Raw genomic sequence first — 20,204 nt, 5'->3', positions numbered from 1 at the left:
TTTTTTTTTTTTTTTTTTTTTTTTTTTTTTTTTTTTTTTTTTTTTTTTTTTTTTTTTTTTTTTTTTTTTGCATCTGTATTTGCTTTATGAGCTATGGCTAAGGCATCATTTACACATGGGGAACTGGATCAGATTCTCTCAATTCTTTCCATATGTTCACTTATGCTGTCAAAACATTTTTTCAATCTAATTAATCTGCACACGTCTCTCTGTTCATTTCCCCACTTGGTGGGTTTTAGCATTTTTGGGGTATCTAGCTGGGATTTTGTCATAAAAACAACTTCTGCCTACACTTTGCCTTAGGGTTAGTCCATCAAGAAAATGAAACTATTAGCGACATTTCACTCTTCTGCATCTAATTACTCTTTCCATCTTTCCAACACTGGCTGAGGAGACTTTCCTTTTCCCCTCATCTTTCAAATATATTTTTTGCCATGCTCCAGTGCCTACCTGAGGTTCATGAGGGAAATCCCTGCTCTGAGTTTTGATTTGGGATTATTTTTTATCTCGTTAATCTGATGTGTGGTTTACTATAAAAAAACTATACCTCAGAAATATGCTTACATTTTACCCAATCTGGACTGCATTTGGGAAATTACGCTGGACAGGGGCTCATAAAAAACACAAGACCTTTGAAAAAAAAAGTATTTCACTACTGTAAACCAGTAGAAGGTTGAGATGTTAAAACAGAGAGTAAAACTGCATTAAAATATGAAGAAAGCCTTTCTGGTAACCTTACAGACATCCTATCTCCAACAAAAAATTAAAATATCACTTAAGAGAAAACTGATATTTTATAGATATCCAACATATGGCGGGTAGAGAGTAAAACGTAGAAGAAATGAGAAATCTGTTAAGAGTTTAGAATGGGACTTCATAGCCATTTCTCCTTGTGAAGCACAGTACAGAGAAGATAGCTGTCTATGGCAGAGGGCATTTGGTTTCCTTGCCATGATTACCACAGACAAGGAGTTAGCAACCTTTTCTAGCACACTGTTCCAGAAAATATTTTTCTTTCCCAAATTAGAGGCTACAAGTGACTAAACTGAGTGAGAGCTGAAGCAAGGCATGCTGATCAGCTGATTATATTGTCCTGTTTTGTTAAAAACAGGGGTACCGTCTCTTGTCTAAGTCTGAAAATCAGAGGCAGCCAGGGATGAGAAGCTACTGCTCTCATTTGCTCTTCTGCCATTTAAACTGTCCTTTCAGAAGAAGGCTGTTCCTAAAAAGCACTTTAAATGCTGGATACGTACTGCTACAAAATTCTAGAAAGCTCTTGATTCCTTAGAAAACTGGGAAGCCTGGTCTGACAGATGGGATGGCCAGTCTGTTGTGAAATGTGCTCTAACAGCAGTAAGGGAGAATCCCAACCTGAACTGTGTGATTCCTGTGGACACAGAATTCAGAGAGATTTATATGAGGAAACTGTAATAGTCACATCAAAATAGGTGTTCTGCTCCCCTTACTCCTAAAAAGTTTGGCTTGTATCTCTTGGAGACCATTGGCAAATGGTAAATACAGTTCTCTTTAGCATTAAAACTTCCCTGTAAGTAGGAACCTCTTTATGTGGACAACCTCTCTGTGTACTGCAATTACATTTATTGCATAGAAAAACCTGTAGGCACCAACTTACACAAATTCATTGGAAAGAAACTATTCTTCTTGGTAAATGTCAAAAGTTACCTTCATCACTGACATCATCTGTCAGGCCTGACATTTTTCTATACAAAACCAAAACCAAGGGCTATTAATCCCCACCTGCCCCAGAGCCATAAAAGAGCCTTTGATTACAGTAATATTACATAACCTCTTTTAATGAGCAAATCTAAACCTGCCACCCAGCATTGCCAGCAGGAATTTTTAAAGGTATCTGAGGCATCTTTTTCCTTAGGAGACCTTCTAAGAAAGCATTTGTATTCATTTGGCAAACAGAAAAAGAGCACATTTTATAATTGACTGTGCCCAAAACAATAGCTGGTTCTGTCCGAAAACACACCAGTGAGAAATAAAAGTGCAGTTAGCATGTGAGTGAGTCATCAAGTGGTAGCGGAGTTTGGCTGGCTCACAGCCTGAGATCTAATATAGCACCGTCCTGCCCCAGGGGTTATCTTTAAAGTAGAGATCTTGCAGAGAAGACCACACTAGACAGAATCCACCTTCCCACCTCCAAATTTTGGCTAGGTGGGAGGGTTGGTGAGCTTGTTTATAAGGTGTCCTTTTTATCTCCAAGAAAGGCGAATAGCACTGAATCCCTCCAGAGGGACGCTCTCACCTTACAACACCCAGGCGGTCACCATTCCTACTTTTACTTTGCTGTTCCATTCCATTTCCCATTTTTTAAGAAGCCCCCAGTGAGCTGCACCTTGTGGCTCCTATTTCCAAGCAAACCTTGCCCCTTCACTCACTTTAATGAGAAATTTCTAACCCACTGTTCCTCAAGTGCTTATGGGGGAAAGCTCTTCCCAGCACAACTTCTGTGACTCTAAGGAGGGCAGTCGGGTACGCCAGCTCCTGAATTTTAATCTTGGACAAGTCACGCAAGCTTTCTGCACCTCAGTTTCTCATATATTCCATGGGAATCAATAACACCACTAGATTAGTATCAAACACTTAGGAGGGAAATCTAGCCAATGTGGGACACAACTGAAGAAAAAACATTTTGTGCTTTGTGATTCAGCTGATCCTAAGAATTGAGCCAATTCCTGCTGCTGAGGATCTGGCCTTTCATTTCAAGACAGCAAGCTGAGAGAAGAGATGAATAGCGGAGACTCAAATGGCTCACGGAGCTTTTCACTTGTAGGTCACCAATCAGAACCTCAGCGAGGTCAGTGAGTGTTTGCAAGTTATCGTGGTATGCAAGCTTTTTATAGTGTCCTTTGCAAAGCGGATTTATTGGTTTCAAATTAATTTCTATTGTATGCAGTTTTCACAACATGAAACCCTCCATTGTTACAGCTCAGTCACTGTTAACCCTTCACAAAGCTACATAAGAGAAACTGCTACCACCACCACCACCACCTGAACAGCCTGCCTTTTAAAATTGTACTTGAAGAAGCATCCTAACTGTGAACTGAGCCTGGATGACCTCAAAGAGCCTTTCCTAGCCTTGGGTAGAGGCACAGCCATGAGAGGAAAGTTGTACTGCAGCTGCACATACTGTTCCTTGCTCGTGCATAAATCGGGAAAGGCAGAGCCCAGCTCTGCAGGCTTGTTCTTTACTCCCCACAGTGACTCTGCAGCCCTCACTGGGTCTACACATGGAGAAAGATAAGTGTGTGTGCTGGCAGCATCATAGGCCTATTCTTTGCAGAAAGTACTTTCTGAAAGAAAAAACAAAATAGAAGAAGCAAAAATGAACAACTATATCATTATCTAATGTGCTGAGATCTCAGCAGAGATCATTTCAAAGATCCATATTGTTTACAGCAGCTGATGAGTCTAACAAGTGCTGAAGCTGTGCTCTCGCTTAAAGTGCTAACATATTTACAGTTTTCAATCCTGTCCTTAGTGCTTATCTGTCATTTCAAGATGAATGCTCCTTTTGTACAGGCTAATTACTTGCACGAATACTGCGCTAGCTCAAAATCCCAGATTTGTTTCGCTTTTCCATTAGCAGCAATTTTGTACTTTGGAAATTGCTTAATACAGCAAATCTAAAAAAAAAAGCTAGTTTTTAGAGGCACAGCCATGAGAGGAAAGTTGTACTGCAGCTGCACATACTGTTCCTTGCTCGTGCATAAATCGGGAAAGGCAGAGCCCAGCTCTGCAGGCTTGTTCTTTACTCCCCACAGTGACTCTGCAGCCCTCACTGGGTCTACACATGGAGAAAGATAAGTGTGTGTGCTCACAGCATCATAGGCCTATTCTTTGCAGAAAGTACTTTCTGAAAGAAAAAACAATAGAAGAAAGCACTTTCTGAAAGAAAAAACAAAACAGAAGCAAAAATGCTCCTTTTGTACAGGCTAATTACTTGCACGAATACTGCGCTAGCTCAAAATCCCAGATTTGTTTCGCTTTTCCATTAGCAGCAATTTTGTACTTTGGAAATTGCTTAATACAGCAAATCTAAAAAAAAAAGCTAGTTTTTATTCAAAGGTATTTCTTTGGCTGTGACAAGTATAGATGAGAGGAGGGAAATTAAATTACTTTTATCTGATGAAAGTCTTAATTTTACTATACAACTTTTCTAAACGCACTTACCCGTTGTTCTGCTCTGGCTTGGTTTTTGGTCTCAAGATTAATTTGTGCAGATCAATATAACATCAGACTAGATCAGTAACAGACTGCTTGATAAGATGCAGTTTTCTCATGCTCAATAATCTTTTCTCTATATTTAATACATGAAAAATTTGGTAGGATCCCATCCTGCCCCTTCCTCTTCTAATAAATGGTAGGATCATGTGCAACTGAAAAGCTGTCAGTCATTTCATTTTTACAGGAATAGAAGGAATGCAGGCCATTCTACAACTCAGTAACTTAATTAAAAAAATACAACCCAGACATGCAAGAAAAAGGATACAGTTCTAACAAGGAGGTCTTATCCTGTTGAATGTTTTACATTATATTCATTGGGTTACTGACCTGTCACAAACCAGTTTCAGATGCAAGTCAAAAAACGCTCAGCAACGCAAGATGCATCTGTTGTTTCTGCTAATCCTGATTGCACTGCAGTCAAAAAAGGAAAACATCTGATTTTCAGAAGTCTCCAGCAAACGTCTTCAACTGCAGTTTAGAAGGCTCCATACTTGAGCAAAAAGAACACCCAGTCTTTCAGTTACATGTTAGATACAGCATTAGATGTCTACAGCTACAAGCCTGTGAATGAAAATGCTGATCTTGAATTAGCCTTTGTTATTCCTAAGGAATTGCCAATACAAACCATGAGTGAATTTGTGCTTTAAAGGATCTGGTCTACCTTTGCTGCCCAAATATTTTCTAAAACCAAGAATTCTGCATATGAAATGCATTTCATTGTAAATGTATAACACAACCTTTAAAAGTCATGAATGCTCTAAATATTAAAAAATGATATAAACTTCTGAGTCGTAGTCATGTCATACTGTATCAGCCATCTTTCATATTATATACATGGCAATGAAAATTTCCATACATAATAAACTGGTTGCAGTTCTAAAGTAAGCTTTTGTTTACTTCTGCAGAAGTCAAAATATTTTCCAATTACGTGCAACTGGGTTGTCAGTCTACCGGGTTTTCCATTCTTACTTATTTTAATCCACCAGAGAAACACCATTAGCATCATCATACATTCTCTTTGCACTTTTCATTCTATCACCTTTAATATAAATATAAAACCAGCCTATGAGGTACTTAAACATCACTAGATCTTCTTCACAAATCAGCTGGATGAAGAACAAAGTTAAACAACTTGCCCAAAGTCACAGAGTCAGTGGCAAAGCTGGAAATAAAACCCATGTACTCTGACTCTCAAGTTAGGTAACAGACATTGTTTTCTCATGGCAAAATTCTGTTTTTATTTATACCGAGGTAACTTCAGAAGAACTTGATACTAGTGGCTTATGTTAGATTTGAACTAGTACAGCTGATGAGTTTCACCCAATATATGCATTATCTCCCATTACCAGGCTGCTAATAAGAACTACATGGGAAAATACAGGGTTTTTTCCCTCTGTCACTAAGAAATACTACACTACGTTTTATGTGGTATTTGTTTGATCTGTAAAGCCAGGCAATTCAGTTCTTATCTCAAGGACATTAAACAAGCCTGCTGATTTGAGGTGTCTTAACATTTCTGGACATTCGTATCTGTTCATACTTGAGGAGTTACAATACAAACAGGGATGCTGACAAAGAAAGAAAAGCCCTTCTTCTTTAACCCTTACTGCTAATGCTGCAGAAAAAATCCAGCATGCATGGGTGGAATATGTGCAAAAACCTCTCCAACCCTAAATCCTATTGCTGCGTTGCAGATATAAGGTATTACCTATCTATAGCACATTTTCCTGCTTCCTGAAGTCACAATCAAATGAATGGCAAATGCCATCATTCGGAGAAATTGAGAAAGTTACAAAATATAGCAAAAAACGTGGATAGGAGGAAAATTAGGCAGGGAAGTTCAAAGGCGGCTAAATGAAATGCTCGTGTGAAACACATCCCATGTAATTAGCCACTAGGGGGAACAAGAGTCATGCTGCTTAATTAAGGTGCAGTCACTTCCAGCAGTGGGCCCTGAGGATTATCCTTGCTCGGGGAAGCTGGCTGGGGTGTTTGAACACTTCCCCCCACCATAAGCTTTTCTGCCCTGTAAGCTTTTCTGACCTTCAGCTGTTTTTAACTTTCCGCTTTCAGGTCTGTATAGACCTTGGCAGAAGCAGTTAATGAGACTTGAAGAATTTGTACACCTTTCATATTTCCTAGCTGCAATTAACTATTTTCACACCTGAAGCATTTGGTAAAAATATTTAAACAAAAACCTGGGAGCAGAAGGGAGGGGATGAAGGAAAGGAAGAGGACCAAAAAAAGAAAAAGGGAAAAAAAGGCAAAGCTGTATTTTTCAGACAGTGTACACTTTGGTGTTACCTCTTTTAAAGTAGAAGGGAAGAAAAATCACATGCAGCTTATATGCAAACTGTGAGAATTGTGGAGCAATGCTCTGCTGATGTTGTTAGACTGAGGTAGTGGTTGGGAGGGATGGCAAGGGACCTGCATCCCCACTCGTGCCTGCTGACCTGCATGACCTGCACAACTGAAGCCACCTGAGAAAAGTGAATGAGGCAAAAAGTCAAAGCCCCTCTCAGGTCACTTTTTCTCTGCTGCTGCTGAGGACACAGAGCTATTCAACAGCATGGCTGGGACTGAATCACAGACAAACAATCTTTTCTATTACCATAAAAATGACAAATAAGTAATAGTTACAGCCTGTAAACACAAGGCTCAAATTAAATAGAGTTCTAAGTGGTACACTGTAACTGGAAGCAGGAACCTACTCCTATTAGAGCCGGCTCAGCCTAAAGAGTATCAGATGTTACTCGGGCCTTAGAAGGCCTGAGACATAAACTATGTGCGCAAGAGAAAAAGAAGTCAAATGACTCATGACAGAGTTTGTTTTAATATAAATTACTTTTCCTGTCTATTTGCTTTTAAAGAGTTGCCACTTTCAGATCTTGAACAGCTAACCTAGGCAGCTGGCTTCCTTAGCTGGTGTCCTTCATTTTGTGTATAAAATGCTGGCATTTACAAACTCATATTCCTCTGGCTAAGGGAGGGCAGTTTATTTTAGCACTGTGATCAATGCCATCATAAATCTTTCCTCTTCCAGTCCAAGAACACTGGCACAGCCCAGTCAGTGCTGTGTGGATATGCTGTACCCATAAAACAGAGGATACACCACAACGCTTTACTGAAGTCCTACAAGCCTTGAGAGTAGACCTGAGGGATCAGCACTGAATGAGCCACAAGCCATCCCTTCCTCTTTGATTTTAATTACATGAGGATGCAGGTAAGGGACAGATATGGAAAGAGCAGGGAAAGAAAGAGAGAAAACAAAAGAAGAGGAATAAGATGAAATAGGAGAATAATAATCAAGATATGAGAAAAGAATAAAAAGTGGAAAAAATAAACAAAAGAGAGGCATGAACAAGAAAGTGGCAAGAATACAAGAGGGAAGAGTAACATCAGAGTGGGAGTAGGGAGAGGGAGATGGTGGGGATATCGGGGATTTAGTGCCAAAAAAGAAAAGCCCCATTCTCCACCACACCTATCTTCTCTCTCATGTTTCTTTTATTCTTTTTCCACACCAGTCCTCTGGTTCTTCTCTGGGATGAGTGGAACTTCCATGTCCAGAAAGCCACAAGTTTGGCATTTTGTGTCTTATGGCAAATGTGCTGGCTCTCCAGTGTTTCCACAGGGGCAAAGTTATATAAAGCAAATGAAAAGCAAAGCTTGCTTAGTCTCCCTTTCATGCAATGCAAGAATCATCCCTTAGATGGGACTATTGCAAAATTAAACAACCTTACAATCACGACCAGTAAATAATGAGTAATGTGCTTGTATATACAAAGCTTTTATACCAACCAGTCAAAGAAAGTGAGGATAGCTCATCACAAAAAGACCCCATTTATCAGAAGAGCTTCAAATAGCTTAGCATCTTTAGGGCCATCACTCATCTCTTTTCACCTAAGCTAAGTGCCAGCTTCCAACTTAAGAGGCTAACACATATCCAATTTATCTGCTGTAAGACTCTCGAGCACTGCTTCCCTCAGTCTAGTCTAAAGATACAGGATTCAGTATCTAAACTACTTAAAGTTAACAGAGTTTAGTGATTTCATGACAAGAGATAGGAAGACACTAGTCTGGGAAAATTAGGCAAAAATCAAGTCTTACCAGACATTTTGAAAGCAAAAGAAGTTTGACACAAGGCTGCTAGACTCAGCAATATTTTGCTCAATATATCCAAGGTGTTTAGCTCAGTTCTGAGCTACAGAGCTGGGCAATGAAGGGACCTTCCAAATGTGACACATTATCATCCTCCACCCCACAATTTTGGGAGCGAGAGATTGGGCTTGGTGATGGTACAGCCCTCCACACATACTCTTGTTGTGGAGAGATTCTTCAGAGGAGAAAATACTGATTAGAAATTGGTTTATTTTCCAGAGTGTTTTCCCTTCGAGGGTCCCCTATGCTTCCAGAGCTCCAAAATAAGTGACATGGTGAGATCTAACCACTCCTCACTCTGCTTAGCAAGGAGTGCATTGCCACATCACTTTGCTCTGTTCCTTGACAAAACAATGTGCTCCCATCAGAGCTTCCACACCCACACTCCTACCTAAAATTTCTACCTGGTAAAGGACTATCTGGAAGCTGTGCAGAAAACAGCAACTTATAGCAGGTGCTCACACAAACAGGCTCTACATGGGTCAAAATATATTTATGTACTGAAGGTTAGTAATGTTCCGGTGAATGCAACCCCTAGGAGTACTACACATTGAGTACATCCCCTATAAATTATTCCTAGCTGAATAGTGCACTTCTGAAAGATGACAATCCAACTCACTTTTGCTGCTTATACACACTTATAAGGCACAGCAAGATACAGGCACAGTGGTTCTTATTCATGTTCTTCTAGTGTTTTTCAACCCTCATATGGAGGAGTATCTTTGTGCAAAAATCTGCAACTTATGCTTTCCCATGCCCACTTGGTGGTTAGCCTTTCTGCCTAGATTTCCCTCAAGAGTGACAATTATGGTCTTGCTAATAATTACATGAACACTTGCCCCAATAAAAACAAAACAGAGCCATGAAGCAATTTCATATGGATTCTCTCTACAAGTCACTGCCCAATTTCTAGTATCAAACTGTGCCTCAGAAATGTTTAAGCATAGTGGGTGTGAAAAGTTGCTTCAAAACAAGAAAGCAAGCAAGGGTTGGGAATGGTTGTTATATGTCTATATCTAAGAAACCAAGGAAACAAGAACCTATGACTTAGCTGAAAAAAGAAAGGAGAATGAGAACTGGACTCCAATTCTGAGGATGAGGAAAGCCAGTATGCTAATAAAGCAACTGCCTTCTATTGCTAATAAAACTAATAACAGTTACGGGATCTCTCCTCTACCATTTCAGATCCATGATTATATGAAAGGGAATAAAGAAAAATGTCTTTACTGTTAACCACAATAAAATGAAATGTATTGGAAATGCCTAGATAGTAAACAGTCTTGTTAAACTATACAGATAGGGGAAACCCCTCTAGACATCTTTAGGAGAAAGGACAATATCGTACATGCAAGTTAGAAAACTTCTTCAAATATAGGGTGGCAAAAGTATGTCCTGGTGGTACGAACTACTGGCATCAAATCCCACAACTAAGTGATCATAATGTCCTTCAAAAAATTTATGGTGAAAAAACCTCAAGCATTTCAGACAGCTAGCACTGTGACTCTACATGCTTGTGCTTTGCCACAGAACAGTCTGATCCCCTGCACTGACATAGCAAGAGTGCAAATCCCAGATGGAAAATTAATCTCACAATGTAGCCAGATTGAGTTTCCAATTCTCCAGTGCATAACTTGAAGGTTGTTCTGCTCAGCTATTGAAGAGGTGAGGGGCAGAGAGACTTTAACTTGTTTGACATCCCAAACATCATTTAAGCAAGACACGCTCTGAAAAGGACCTTACTTGGCTACTGACAGTTACAAAGGATCCATGGTATCCTCTGTACTCATCCTTCCTATAAAATATTGCTATCACACTTTTCCCTGCTTAAATGTCCTGGACAGAAGGGGAGTCCAAGGTCCAAATGACTTCAGCTGTGTCTCCGAGTATGTGGGTAAAATCCGTCCTTAAAATAGAAAGGAGATGGATGACAGTACATTTTAAAGAAAGTATCTATCAACTATAAAGACACATTTATGGTTTCCTCATATTTATGGTTTTCCTCAAGAAAAGACAGGGCCAGCAAGCTAGAAAAACTGTAAGGTTGTGATATTATTAAACAACTTCTACAAGCTGATCTTAGTCTTAGTCTGCTTGAAAGAAATCAACTAATTGTACATCTCCTTAGACAAACTCCACCACGGTCATTTCATGGTTTGTTACAAAAATATGCAGCAGCAGAACCTGAACTATTCTAGGCAGCATATTTTCTCCTGCTTGCCAGGTCTTGGGCTTACTGACAGATGAGAAGAATACCATTGGTTTAGTAAGAGTCTCAACTTCTGCAGATTAACAAAACACTAAATCTTATTCTTTGCCAACATCAGCTGATGTGAGTTTATTAAAAGCAAAAGGCATGACAATATATGTGTTGAGCCTACAGACCGAAGAGATTGTATTTGCATACATATGGTTGCTTCTAATACGGTAATCGGGTATGTGCACACAAGATACAGAACTTGGGTGAAGTCAATGGAGCTATGCCAATGCGCAAAGCTGGCTGCACCTTCAGCATAACGACAGAGGATTAAATAGATTTCTTTGGTCATTCGAGTATCTGAGAGGTCTTTATTACCTTTTCAGTCCATCCTCATAAATGTCAAAAAATAAGTAATAAAATCTTTATCACCACTCTCGGACAGAATTAATAAACAAGTAAGTCACATTGATAACCCAATACACAGTGCCCCATCTCCTGCCACTGATGCCCAAATAAAAGGCCGTATTTCATTTCATTTCATTTCATTTCGTTAGTGTGCTGTTTCATTAAACCACCTACTTTTAGAAAAAATAATACGGCCACATCTTTAAGTACTGGATTTCTGAGATTGTTGCCTCCAACTTTAGTACTTCTGTGCCAAATACTCAGCTAATGTAAATGGGTCGCTCTATTATAGCCAATATGTTACACTTACTGCAGCTGCCTTTCCTTGCCATTAAAGAGTTACTGAGAAATTCCAAATCTGAACATTTGTGTACTGGATGACATTTAAAATGGAGCATGCTAAGTTCCCACAAAAGGACAGCACTTAACAAAAGACGCCGCCTTTGTATCCTATTACCTATAGCATCCACAACTTGTTTCTGAATAGGTAATAATATGAACCAATTGCAAGAGCTGTAATAGCCTTTAGCATTTCAAGATGTGTCATCCACCGATGAACTGTGTGTCAGATTCCTGTTTGGGCTCTGATCCAGTGAAGTACTTCAGCACATGGGCAGTCCTGCTTATCTTCAACTGAGCTTCTTGCCTACTTGAAAGTTAGATGATGTACCTAAGTGCTTGATTGGATCAGGGCACTGGAGTAAACTGGTGTCACTCCTCTGAAATCCTGGAGCAATACTGACTTACATTAACTGAGAATTTTGCGTTATGATTATGGACTAAGATCATCTGTCATTTCAGTAGCTATATGACCTGCTACAACAAACTTTGACATTTTCTTAGACAAGTTTTTACCTGTAATAATTTCAAGTGATATAACATAACTACAAATCATCTAATGTGACAATGTACCAAACACTACCGTACAGCATGTACTGATCTGATAATACATCAAATGTATGACAACATATAGCATTAGACATTGCACTCCACCAAGAACATTTAACAGCAACAGAATATCTTCTCTCAACTCCAATACAAAACACAGCCAGCAGGATGATATCAAATGATGGCAGCTCTGCTTCTCATAAAAGGACCTTGGGGACTCCAAGGAGATTTGTGTATCTGCACTTCAACAGCATAGCAATGTGGAAATGTTAAAGTTAGTAAAGCAAACACTCCTCAAATGAGAAGGGCAACAGATGTCAGCCAGTATCACATGTCAGTAAACAGCAACAAGACAGAGGGTACTTTTCTTAGCACTTTTGTGAAAGCATCATGCTATCAGCTACAGCCGCATCTCAGCTGTTTGACTCTCTAAGTGGTGGTGCTTGTATGCGTGATTTAACTCCCACCAAGAGAGGATTTCCAACCATATGGAAATACTGTCCACTGAAGTCAGCTGAAAGAAAGTAGAAATGCTGCTGTATACTTATTGCAGCTTGAAAAGTAAAAAAAAATAAAAATCACACTCTCAAACTGATTGAAAGCTCATTCTGTGCTTGGCAGAGACAGACAAGCATTTATACTTCTCAGCTTTAATACAGAAGGATCATCCTTAGGGCAAAAGAGTAGTTGTGATTCATCCGCTTTTTACCCTTACTGCAAAGATTTCTGACAGTAAGGCCAAAATATGCTAACTAAAAAGGCACTCTTTGTACCATAAACACTAGCCACAAGGAACTGGACAGTGGCCATCAAATCACTGCCTTTTAATTTTTCTCTCTCATCTATATTTCTCTAAAGATTTCTGGTAAGAAGGCAGCTGACTCTATACAAAAGCCAGAGGCATTGCTGGTATCTTGGTGGTTTCATGCATGCCATATTGAATCTAACTTTATTATGCAAGGAAAAAAAACCTTTCAGTTAGGCAAAGATGGATTTCAGCATCAAAACACCAAAGGAAGAGGTAAAGGGACAGAGTTCTACTGCCAACTGACTGCTTTGAGTCCAGGCCTGGTTAGTTGGAAATATACTCCACAGTCATCGAACATCTTAGCTGCTTACGTGGAAAAAAGTTTGGTTCTCAGCAAGCAGCAGAGTCCACATCATGAACTGTCCATGACATCCCTTGGTAACTTTGCTGCCAGTCAGAAGTGAGAGAACAACAAATGAATGGACTGTGAAGATTTAGCTGTTTTCATCACTAGAATACTGTCTCTAACAGTAGGTATATAAGCTATGCACTGAAATTTAAAGTAATTTTTTTTATGGAGCACATGTCCTGTCAACTGAGACTGATGATATACACATCCAGAAGGAATTTTTAAAAAATCACTTAGATGAAGAGACCATACCCAGCCAAAACACTACTCAGAAAAGCAAAAGCTGTCACCCAGCCTTGCCCAAGGATGGTCTCTGCTAAACCTTGGCCTCAGACTGTACATGTACAAATTTGGAGCTTTTGAAGAAAAGGAAGGCAAGATCACAGCACCTTAACACACTCCTTGTGTACAGCATGGTGCCTAAGAACAACCATCTCCTTCCTCTGCCTTTCCAAAATCCTCTGATTTTGAAAAAAACCATCCCAACATGGCAGGAAGGCCTTTACTAAAAGGTGCATTAATTGGGTAAGGCAAGCTAACAAAATGATTAATCTGCTGCTCTCCTTCAATATTATGTTTACACAAGTTGATTATAGCACTTAATTACTAATTCACCCTGCTCAAAAACAAGAGTGCTTTAAATTTTTAATGAGATGAGGGAAGGCAACATTCCCTAACTCAACAGGGAGAAGTAATTTTATTTCCTCTTTTGATTTCCCAAGTTATTACCATTTCTAAGGAAAAAACTATCCCCTCCCTGATCTTTCACTCAGTTCTTGCTTTTGAAAATATGGAAAGCAACAAGACACTTGTATTAATTTCAATCCATGACCTGACAGGTAATGATTTGGAAGAGGAACAGAGGATCAGATCATCAACTGAAGCATGTCCATTGAAATAAGCGGAACAAAATTACGCCAGAGACTGATTCAGAAATGGAAATAGCCTAATCCCCTCCAGTTCTGTCAGCAGAAATGTTGAGTATGGCCCAGTACTATTTACAGGTGTTCTTATGAAATGTTGTCTATTCACAATTGCCAGTTGGTCCATTACGAAGGTTGTGGACTAACTGTTGCACTAAAGAACTTCTTCACATTCATGATGGTCTATAACATTTTCATTGTTAGGAGGTGAATACACTGAATATTGCATGCTCTTCCTGGCTGATCTTTATAAACCTTGTGTTATCTGTGGGTTTTGTTATTTGATTTCATCGTCTATGCTATACCACCCAACAACTTCCTTAGACAACTGAAAGGAGACGTCCATTAAATTAAGCATAATCAAGCAGTGCACAAACAAAACTCTTCCGAGTTCCTTTAGTACAGAGTTGGAAGTGAATCATTTCACCTGCACCACCACAACGTCAAACCCCTGTCTGCAATATATCTCCCTCATAGTTACGGCCTCTGTGTCCGTTATCTTGAAGACAAGCCAGGTGACCTTGACCCACATAGCTTCTAGGGCTGCTTCCAGGGATGCAAATTGTACCTAAGGGGTACTTCACTTGCTCAGCTGCTACCGCTGCTAAATAATTCAGCTAATCCACATTAGGTAATTACTTAATACCGCTTTCTATAGAGTCCGGCTAACTTTTATGTACCTGCCATCTGCTTTATAAAAACAATGAAAAAGCTTTTCCCTCTCTTTTTGCGGAATATCCCCCCAACTTGCATAACAACCGAAACTAACAAAGAAAAGCACCTCCCTTATTAAGCATAATCAAGCAGTGCACAAACAAAACTCTTCCGAGTTCCTTTAGTACAGAGTTGGAAGTGAATCATTTCACCTGCACCACCACAACGTCAAACCCCTGTCTGCAATATATCTCCCTCATAGTTACGGCCTCTGTGTCCGTTATCTTGAAGACAAGCCAGGTGACCTTGACCCACATAGCTTCTAGGGCTGCTTCCAGGGATGCAAATTGTACCTAAGGGGTACTTCACTTGCTCAGCTGCTACCGCTGCTAAATAATTCAGCTAATCCACATTAGGTAATTACTTAATACCGCTTTCTATAGAGTCCGGCTAACTTTTATGTACCTGCCATCTGCTTTATAAAAACAATGAAAAAGCTTTTCCCTCTCTTTTTGCGGAATATACCACCAACTTGCATAACAACCGAAACTAACAAAGAAAAGACTACACCTCCCTTAAAAGTCAATTTTATACCTGAAAAATCTTGTAGTCATGTAGACTCTAATTTCTAGCTCCACGTTTTACACCAAAAATGATTACAGAAAGCTGATTACAGAAAGTTACCAGTAAAGTGTATTCTAGTAAATCATACGAAATTTCTTCTCTTTCATATCGGACAGTAACAATAACCCACGCTAAGACAGCAAACCCAAAATAAATCTGGCAATCTGGTTTCATACAGGTAATTTTATTAATTGCTTTAATATGTAATTAAGGAATAGTCAGTGGGCTGCAGGATTTTATAAGGCAATAATCCTATTCCCTGGTGTACAGCTTTGTCCCAAGGAGTAGGTTATCCAAAAAAAAGAGCTGGATGACTGCCAAATCAAACAGCACCTTCTTCCCATTTTCAATTACATAGAAGTGAGGCAGAGTAACGAGGATATGCTGGAAACTTTGACATTTATTTATCGAACATTTTTACTGAGAAGGAATTGCTGGCTTGCTAAACCGGAAACTATATTTTTACTACAGAAACAATCACATAGAAAACCAGGATCCTGCTGCTCAGCATGAAAGGAATCACTAGAATCAATAAATTGACCCATCTAAGCCAGCAATGTTATTTCATTCAATGCAGCACATATTTCAAAAATCCAAAACCCAAAAATATAGTGTATATTTCAAAAATCCTTATGTCATACTATTTTACACAGCACTGTCTTCTTTGACTCAGCCAGGCTGTGTTACGGTTCATAGGCACAACAATCAAAACATAACAAAACCACTAAAAGAAAAAAGGTGTAGCATTTGTAGAGGCAAATGAAAAGATAACCCAAATTGCTAGAAGAAATTCAGAAGTTCTTCTCCCCTTTCCAGAGATTCTAGAGACTAAACAACCAAAAGATGAAATGAGGAATAACTCACCACACTACATGTTCTTTTTTCTTTTTGGATAGACCAATTGTTTTAATTCAGTTTTACCACAGAGGAGAAAAATGCAGAGAGAGTAAATGAAGAGGAAAATAGGGAAGTCAACATTCTTTGAAGCAACAACATATGGTGACCAGGCATGAGAGATGGAGGTTATAAATCTTTCCTTGACAGAATTACCTAAAGATGACATTGCAGCTTCAAGGGGCTTGAGCTTTTAAAACCACACCAGAATCTAGCAAACTAACCTGCATGGTTACAAATTTTGCAATAACCTTCATTTCCAGTGCTTCTTTGCAAAAGCTCAGCATACTGAGAATTTTGGTACTAATACAGATGTGGTCAATAGAAAGCATGAAAACCTTTACTCTACAAATCACTCAAAATAAGAATAAAAAGATAAGAGAATTAAGAATTAGAACAAAATGCTGCATCCTGCAAATAGTCACTGCTGTATTATAGAAGGGGAAAGGAGACAGGAGGTACATTGGTGCTTGTTTCTTTGTGAGAAGAAACTTATTCAGGGATACCAAAGGATAGAGGAAAAGCTCTTTCGTGTTCCAGCCACTATGGCCAATTGCCCAAGAAAGTGAAGGGTGAGAATCCTGTTGTCTCACGTACACTTCTGACTGGGTTCATCATACAGCGATATGTAGGTAAGCAAGCTGCCTGCCCTTGGAAAAACGATCCTCCAAAATGTCTCTGAAGCAGACACTTCCCCATTTCCAAATCCCAATGATGGAATGCCACAGGACTAAGCATCAGGATAGTACAGGAGAATGAGAGTAACAGCAACCATCACATCCACATACTTTACCCCTAAGGAAATACTATCCAATGCCAATGCGTTTCTTAACTGTAAGCTAAATAAAGCCTAACTCTAAATACTCTAAATACTATATAAGGTTACCATAGAGTTGGGTCTTCCCTAGATGACCCATCTTTTCTTTCGTCTATTGAAAAGTGATGCCCTGGTAGATTTTGAGGATCTTCTCTGTGTGCCCAGATTTTCTAAGTGAAGAGCAGATTGCTGGAGCAGTGGCTCTGACTTGGCTGCCCCATGCCCCAAAACCCCCACATTGACAGAATGCACAAGCAGGTCAACTCTAACAGCTAATGCACATTACATCCCCAAAGCATCAGATTTAGCATTCAGACACAAGACAGCCCTGCTCTGTAGGCTCACCAGCTCCCTGAAGCATCACTCACTGTGCACACGCTACACAGCACACATGCACACACTTCCATACGAGATTCCCTGACAGAAGCCTGGCAGCACTACTTCTATTGCTTATCACTAGTGGGTTTCACGTGTCTGTTCAGCAGCCGGTCCTTTTGTCAGCAGAGCATGTTAAAGCCAGACTAAGATTATCAGAAGTGATTTTGAGCAAACCCAAGAAAACCAGATAGCTTTTAAACATTTTGATTTTGACATTGAGTGGAAATGTCCAAAAATGATTCTGAGAAATGTGACCAAAATCACTGGGACAAATACAGTAAAAATTCTCCTTCAAACAAATATAGACATAAGGAAAGAGGGTAAAAACCACACAATTTTCTCCATTACTATTAGGCAGTTGCTCGTTGTTGCTCGCTGAGCAAACAACGAGCTTTGGAAAGCACAGTAATTAAGCACAAACCATCTATTTAGAGGACAGATAATAAATTCTGTTGTTTGCAGAGCCTACAACAATGCTGAATACTTGCAGCAACACCTTTAAGTAAGGTTTGTTTCAGAAGATGTGGTAGAAAAATAAATGTAAGACAAGGCTATGGAACTGCAATGCTAGATATGCATTTACGTTCCCCCCTCCACCAAAAGACATTTGTTCAGTTTCTTGTTTCTTGATTTCATGTAGCTGAATTCTTTAAAAAATATTTTTACATAATCTAAAATATTTGCTGCATGATATAGCTGATATTTCCACAGGTGGCACCTCTTTAACAACAATCTTCTGAACACACACTAAGCCAAAACACTTAGCAGGTGGTTTCTTCACACTGCAGAGATGTTGTGGCATCCTGGATACAATTCAGGGCCTCACCTGCCTCCCAGTGATCACCACAGGCAGTATGATGGAAACAAACATGCAACAAATGCCCAGTGGGATGTATAATAGCAGTAGTTTCCAAACTACTTTCCCGTTTTCTGTTTCAGAGATATCCCAGGGAAGCCCATGGGCTTGACCTGTAACTCAGTGAAACAAAAGGAAACTCTCCTGCTGACTAGCAAAACCCTTGGAAGCAGACCTTACACAAAGAGCTGCTGAAGCACTGAAAAAGGCAGAGGCTGCATTTGGGAAATCAGACTCCTTATGCAGTGCTGAGGCACTGGATTGAAATGTGTATTTATTCTTTTTCTTTATGTACTGGTATTAACTTATTTGATTCAAGCAAAGATGGGAAGGGAGCATAAGGAGTCATCAAATCCGGCTCCCGACAGTCGCAGGTAAGCACTTAGGAGAAGTTTACTCCAGGAAGACCCACAGAATCTGCACTGTACTTATGACAAGCCAAAACATATTCCCACAGCCAAAGAGGCAGGAACCTCCTGACATATCATAACAGTAAAAGAGTAAACACTTTTTGAATTAAAAAGTCTGTGGCGTGACTGGTTCAAAGGATCCAGTTTCACTGAAAAAGATTTCTGAAGGAGTGTGCTATGCAGACTGACATATATGTACATATGTATAAAATATACATATCTGTTCTGACTTTATTGGACATGCTTCTGAAATATTTTTATATATCAGGGCAGGGTTAAAAACTAAAGGTAAATGAATATACCAAAATTATATAAAAACACATCACAGAAAATTTAACAGCATTAGATTTTTCTAATGGTTATGAAGACAGCCTTAATAAAATCAGTTTTGAGATGTGCAGTTATTGCATAACAGTGCAAAACATCTTAACCTTGGAATGCAATATCTGTGTATTTGAAGGCAGAAGATTAGCGGAAGAGTAAGAATTAAATATGAAGTCCTGTCACCAAAAGTTGCTACTGAAATTACGTTTATCAAAACAAGTTCTCCTTACAAGCACTAGAATTATTAAATACAGATATATATTATACTATATATTTGTTGCAATGGGATTAACTTTAATGGAAAAATTCTTATGAAAGGAAACTGCTCTTCCTGCTAACCTATACTGCACTGTAGTATATTCACATTTGGAAATTTCACATTTGGAAAACTGCCAAACACAGCCCAGTTCCTCAGCTTATGTTGAGCTGTTCATTGCCTCCAGTGGAACTGTGTCAATCTAACTAGGTTGAGAAGCTGACCCCCTCTTCAGAAAATACATTCCGATAAGTTTTTGTGCAAAATTTCATATACAAATATCTGTGCCTCATAGGGACCATCTTGATAAATAATTTTGTCCAAGTGGATGCAGGGACACTGTTTAGTATCCTTGTGTAGCATGAGGAGAGGACATGTCTTATACCAGTGGAATTGCCAGGTGAAAAGACAAATATGATTTGGGGCATTCAGTCCCTTCTTCAGGTTTCTGTATACTACTATTGTTTATATAAATGAAGCTAAGTCATGCATGCTTTGGCTGATCCACTGAACATAAAAGCCTTACTGCTACTTTTACAACTGTTAATGGATTGAAATAACATGAATAAACATGAAGTTCCATCCTCATTATTAACTCTGCATTCACTGTGGGCAAGACAAGAGGTATAGGTGTGTCATTTTTTACTGCATAAATAATGCTATGTTGTTTCTTATGTTTAACATTCCTCAATATGAAGGAAGGAAAGTAGAACAAATATAACTGAGATGAAAGTGTGACCTTCTCGCAGGATCGGAGCCCTGCCAAATTCCTTTTTTCATCTGTAAAATTACATGACCTAACTTCATAGACAGCAGCTTCTACTGCATGTCCCTACAGTCAAAAGACAAATGAATTTTCAATACACCTAAATAACATATGGAGTTAAAAAGAGGGTGGAGAGAAAGCGATGCTGGCTCTTGTCCGGCTGTGCAGAAGGTACAAACTTCTCCACTTGAATTAAAGTCTGTACATGGTGCCAAATGTCAAAGTATAAAATGCATTAAAAAT

At 39.2% G+C, this 20,204-nt stretch overlaps 1 protein-coding gene across 5 annotated transcripts in view; it reads right to left on the bottom strand.

Annotated features, from left to right (window-relative positions):
• The window catches only part of FGGY (FGGY carbohydrate kinase domain containing), a 149,808-nt gene that overhangs the window by 10,418 nt on the left and 119,186 nt on the right, over positions 1–20,204 (bottom strand). The window lies entirely within an intron of this gene.

The sequence above is a fragment of the Aptenodytes forsteri genome, unplaced genomic scaffold (genome assembly GCF_000699145.1).
Source record: "Aptenodytes forsteri isolate BGI_AS27 unplaced genomic scaffold, ASM69914v1 Scaffold119, whole genome shotgun sequence".
Lineage (NCBI taxonomy): Eukaryota > Metazoa > Chordata > Aves > Sphenisciformes > Spheniscidae > Aptenodytes > Aptenodytes forsteri.
Note: the sequence above shows the minus strand (reverse complement) of the source record. Positions and strands in the feature narration are given on the sequence as shown.